The sequence below is a fragment of the Mycena indigotica genome (assembly GCF_014461135.1).
Source record: "Mycena indigotica strain 171206Taipei chromosome Unknown Mind.scaff0005, whole genome shotgun sequence".
NCBI lineage: Eukaryota > Fungi > Basidiomycota > Agaricomycetes > Agaricales > Mycenaceae > Mycena > Mycena indigotica.
In genome coordinates this window covers 499,821-505,820 of record NW_023503004.1, presented here as the reverse complement: position 1 = coordinate 505,820, position 6,000 = coordinate 499,821, and positions in this window count along the sequence as shown.

Sequence of the window (6,000 nt, the reverse complement as noted above, 5' to 3'; positions counted from 1 at the left end):
TGTCTGGCGCGAAGACACGGTCGAACCGAACCCACGAGTCGTGCGAAGCATCGTAGCCTTTCCACCTGACGAAGTAGTTAAGACGCTTATACCTTATCCTGGCATCCAAGATTTCCTCGACTTCCCATTCGGGGACTCCGTCCTCTAGTTCGGGGGGCGGTTCGTCGTAGCCGGGTCGTCCATTGAAGGGGTCGTCCTGAGCGAGCTCGAGCTTAACAACGGGGAAGACGGGGTGGAGCTTGGAGTAACGCGGGGGGAGGTCGAGCTTGTAGGCACCCTTGCTAACCTCTGCGAGCACCTTGAACGGTCCAAGGCGCTTGTGGGAGAACTTCTCGGAGGGCCGAGTCGTTCTAATGTCAGAGGCGTCCAACCAAACCTTATCACCAACTTGAATATTCGGAGTCCGAACGTTTCCGATCGTAGTACCGTTTATACTCGTCTTTGGCTTTAACGAGCGCGGCCTTTGCCTCGGAGACGCCGTTTGCTATCCGATCGCGAAACTCGTTCACTGACTCCAACTCTGAGCGGGTGCCCGGCTCGAAACCCATTCGGGGGAGCCGGCCAGTGTCCGTCATAAAGGGTACCTGTTGAGTGGAGGAGTGAACGTGGTTGTTATAGGCGAACTCAGCGGCAGGGATAAGCTCGTCCCAGTCGTCTTGTTGGTAGTTGGTGAAGATTCGGATGTACTGCTCGAGCTCCTGGTTAACGCGTTCGGTTTGTCCGTCGGTCTGCGGGTGGTAAGCCGTAGAGGTAGCCGGCTTGACGCCAATTAAGCGCCAGAGTTCGCACGTAAAGTCAGCGATGAACTGCGAACCGCGGTCCGAAATGTACTTCTCGGGGGTTCCGTGGTGCCTCCAGACGTTCTGATAGGACAAGCGGGCAGCTCCGACCGCGTCTATTGTCGTATGGCATTCGGTGAAGTGAGCACGTTTCCCGAGGGCGTCAACCACTACCATAACCGCGTCGTACCCATGGGCCTCGGGGAGCTCGACGATGAAGTCCACAGTGACGGTGTGCCAGCGCTCGGGGGGACTTCGGTTGGATGTAGCTCCCCGTGCGGAAGCCTTCGGAGGGCCTTCGTGCGACAGCATAAGTCGCAGGTCGCGACGTGGCGTCCGATATGGCGGGACATCTGTGGCCACCAGTAGTTGCGCCAAAACCAACTCCAGGGTCTTGAACCGCCCGGCATGTCCGGCGACACGCGTGTCGTGGCAGAGCTCTATAATGCGCCTCCTCAGGTCTTTGTCTTTGGGGACTACGACCTTGCCGCGGAAGTACATGAGGTCGCCTGAGACGGCCCACTCGTCCGAACGCGATGAGCGGGGGCCCCGAGCTTGACCTCGGACCTTCAAGAGTTGCCGAGCCGCAAGTGCGACGGGTTCCTCTAGGTCAGGCTCACTGGATAGCGCTTCCTTGATGTCGCGGACAAGTTCGGAGCCAGGCCCAGAGACAGTGACGGCCTCAAGCGCGAACGTGGAACAGTTCGGGGCGTAAGAGGGTGACATCCGAGTTGTCGTCGGAGATACCGTGGTCAGGCCGGTGGGAGAGAGCATCGGGACGGCCCATCTGGCGACCTGGGACGTGGTGTAGCGTAAAGTCAAACCTGGAAAGGTACAACGACCATCGGGCTTGCCGACGATTAAGGTGTTGCGCCTTTCGGAAGTATTCCAAGTTCTTATGGTCAGTCCAGATCTCAACCGGATGCGCGGCGCCCCGAGGAAATGCCGATACTCCTCGAGTGCGGGATGATCGCGAGCATCTCCTTGTCGTGAATCTCGTAGTTGCGCTGGACATCATTTAAGCTTTTGGAATAGAACGCTACAGGGTGCCACTTCCCGTCCGGGGCGGATTGTTGTGAAAGAACCGCCCCGTCGCATAATCTGAGCTGTCTGCTTCAAGTCTGAAAGGCCGAGAGTCGTCCGGGATCGCTAAGACAGGTTCTGATACGACCGCGTCCTTGATGGCTTGAAAGGCGGCGGCTTCGGCGTCTCCCCAGGTCCATTTCTGGTCTTTCTTGGTGAGCGCAAAGAGAGGTTGCGCTAGGGCCGAGAAATCCCGAATGAACCTGCGGTAGAAATTAGCAAACCCCAGGAACTGCTGAACGTCCTTCTTGTTTTCGGGCGGAGGCCATGCGGAGACTCCGGCGACCTTAACGGGGTCCATTTCGACATGGTTGTGCGAGATAATGACCCCCCAAGTACTCGATTGACGATTTCTCGAAGTCGCACTTTTCCTTGCGAAGGTACAACTTGTGCATTCGGAGCCGCCGAAGGACCTCCCGGACGATCTCGCGGTGCTTGCGGAGGTCCGAATGTGCGATAAGGATGTCGTCGAGGTAGATCATAACGTCGCCTGAAAGAATGAGATCCTGGAAAATGTCATTCATCATCGTTTGGAACGTCGCGGGGGAGTTTGTCAGGCCGAAATACATCACCAAAGGTTCGAACAACCCTCGGTTAGTCCGAAAGGCCGCCTTCCACTCGTCTCCTTCTTTAATCCGGACGTTATTAAAACCCCAGCGAACGTCGAGTTTGGTGAAGTAACGAGCGCCCTTGAGCCTGTTGATAAGGTCGTTAATCAACGGAAGGGGGTACCGGTTCTTAATCGTCATTGCGTTGAGGGCGCGGTAGTCCTGGACAAACCGAAGCCCTCCGTCCTTTTTCTTAACGAAGAAGACGGGGGAGGCCATCGGAGATTTCGAAGGGCGAATACGGCCTGTGGCAAGTCCTTCCTCGATGAACTCGTCAAGTTCGCGCTGTTCGAGGGGAGAGATCGGATACACCTTGCAGTTAGCGGGCTTCGCGTTGGGGACGAGTTCGATAGCGTGGTCCCAAGCCCTTCGTTCTGGTAACGTGTCAAAGGACTCCTTGTCGAAGACGTCTTGGAACTCCTTGGCCCAGTCCGGGATCTCCGAAGGCGGAGGGGCCGAGTTACGGGCGAAGGCCTCTGCAAGGCGTTGGGACACTGTACTGCCAGCGCGGATCTCCTCAACTGGGCGAAAGGAGGTGTAGAAGATGCGGTCGCCGTCTTCAAGATGCTCGTCGCCGTCGAGATCTGGTGAGGGCTCCGGAGGGTCCGAAGCAGCTCCGAGCTCGTCGTCAGCATCATCTGGGCCAGCGATATCGATAGCGCAAACAGTGGGGAAGGCGCCCGCAAGTAGTCGTGATTTAAGGAGTCGGAGCCGGCGAACCTCGGCGCGTTCGGTCCGTTCTTCGTCACGGCAGGTAGAGCAGCTGCGGGGGCAGCGACTCATTTTCACCTCCTTTGTTTCCCAGTTGATCTCGGGGTTATGCTTTTTGAGCCAGGAGTATCCGAGTATCAGGTCCTGTTTCCCAAGGTGGGTTACAGCCAGCTGAACGCATTCGGAGTGTCCGTTGTACCGTAGAACGAGGTCCGCGATTTGGCGAATAGACCCAGCATCATTGGGGGTGCCGTCGACGTTGTAGACCGGGATGGGTACTGAGAGATTTCGGACTGGCACATTATTCCGGTTGACATATTCTGTGTCGATAAAGTCCGAAGTAGCTCCACAGTCGACCAGACCCGAGAGGGAGAGCTTGAGCGCGTTCGCAGTGGACTCAAGTTCAAGGGGGAGGTGCAGCGAGTTAACGCCAGGAGCGGCAGAGATGGTATAACTGCCAGGTAGCTTTTTCTCCCAGGCAAGTCGGCGAATCCGAACGGGGGGCTTCGGAGGGGGCAGAGGGTGCGTCTTTCGTTTCGGGCTCGTTGTAGGGCAAGGGAGTTGATTCATCATACAAACAAGTGAAACGATTTATGGACGCGAACGAGGGCACACCAGTCACTCGTCGCGGGGGACAAAATCCTCTGCCGGAGCCTCCGAATGCGCCTCCGCTAAGGCCGCAGTATCGGACAACCGCGCAAGCAGCTCTCCCAGCATCTCATCGCCAAGTTGCTGGATTACCTCGTCGAGGATGTCCACATGGCGGACGTCGGCGGGGGAGCGGACAGTCCCGAGCCAAATGGTTGGGGTCGCCACATCTGAAGCAGGCTCGACGAGGGGCACCCCGAGCCCTAGTACGATCCAGCTCCATAGGGACGGGAGCCGGAGGTACCGGGACGGGGCGCGGGCCGGGTGGCACAGGCGGGGCCACCGGGCGGATGGGGAACGGAGTTGCCGAATGAGTGATGGGGAAGGCGCCGCGCGGGGGCTCCCGGCGGTCCGCGGGGTAGCCGTTCCCTTAATGAGCTTCGCTCACACCAGGGCTTCATATTGTCGGAAAGCCCGAGTGCGCCAGCCCAGATAGTCACGGAGGTCTGGGGGGTCGTTCGAAGAGGTGATGCCGTTGTTGATCAAGGGGTCAAGTCCGTGGCGGTACTTGGTTACCTTAACCAACGCGTCTTCGATCCATCAAGTCCTCGAAGTCGTCGGTATATCTGTAGACATCCCGCGTTCCCATGTGATAACCCGCGCTTTCCAACTTAGCGAGCGCGAGGTCCTGTTCGTTCTCCTCGACGAACCGAAGGCGAAACTCGGAGAGGAACTGGCTCCACCGAGGGAAGGGGAAGGGGTTTTTGCTCCCATGACGCTCTGCCCATTGCTGAGCAGGTCCCTCCGCCATATAGGACATGGCGTAGCGGACGGCCTTTTCTTCGCTCGGCTCTCCGTTAACTACGAAGGCCTCCGGGGCAAGCCGAGCGTAGGTTCTGACCGCGTATAGGAAGGCGCGGCCGCGTTTGCGATCTCCGTTAAACGCAAAAGGGGGGTTTGGTCATAAGACCAGTTTTGAGGCGACAGTAATGTCACCAAATAACGCATCCGCGTCGGGGGCATTCGGAGATGCCAAGGCGGTTCGGGAGCTGCCGGAGGTGGTGCAGCAGCGGAAGCCTGGGAAGCAAGGTGGGTGAGGATATTGGTGAGGTTGTCTAGTTTCGCCTCAAGTGCTCCATGCGCGTCAGCGCGTCCGGAGCAGCTCCGGTAGACATAGCGGGCGTAAAGACGACAAGAGCAGAGGAGGAGGGGTCAAGTGGCAGGGGCGGTGACGAGGGGGGGTACGGACTCGTACTCCGAGCCTGAGTCAGCACCAAACCTGGCAATCTTGACCGGTTAATCCCGTAGAGAGTTTCTTCTGCTGTAAGGGCAACCCTGGAGACTCCGACGAAAGCCTAGCAGGGGAGGATCCAAAGCGTGAATAAGACTACAGGAAATACACGGAGGGACCGACCTAGCAGGGGAGGATCCAAAGAGAAGAAACTCTAAGGGTCCGCCTGCTAGGGCGCCAACTATATACTGGTCTTCCGTAACTGCCGACGTAGAGCGCAGAAGGCCTGGGCGGCGTCGCAGGCTCTGTCCCAAGGTGATCGTTGGGAGGGTCTTGACGGATCGGTGATTGTGCGGGCAAAGGAAGCCGTGGACGATGGTCGGGGTGGGTCAGAGCGTCCGAGGGGGCGCCGATCGGATGCACCTCGGATGCGTTCGGAGGGTCCGAAGGAGGCCGAAGCGGGGGTTCCCCTGACAAACATTGTGCTGAAGTCCATGCATCAGAACATCAAGTTCCCCGCAGGGTTCTGATATTGGAATTATGGGTACAATTTTTAGTTGGATTCTAAAATCCTTGTTTTCAGCTGAAACTAAAATATGTGCTGAAATCATTCATTTTGGCATGAAAATCAGTGTCCTCAATGGGACAAATTTCAGATGAAATATAAACTGTGCTGAAAGGAGTGCTTTTAGCATTACTTCAAGCATATACTGAAAACTGTGTTTTCAGCAGCCGCTAAAACTGTTGCTGAAACCACTATTTTTGGTACAGATGTTAGATAAACTAATAGTATTGGTTTCAGTGCCAATTCCAGTGCTGCCTGAAAGTACAACAAAAAGCATCATTTTCAGTTATACTGAAATATACAGTTTTACAGTGTGTAACCGGCGCGTGATTCACCTCAGCATGTCACGGCCCTGTTATTAGAAACCACCACTTGGCCGGTGCTAGAACAATACTCATCGTGTCCATGAGTTTGAGGACATGGTTGAGCGAAAGA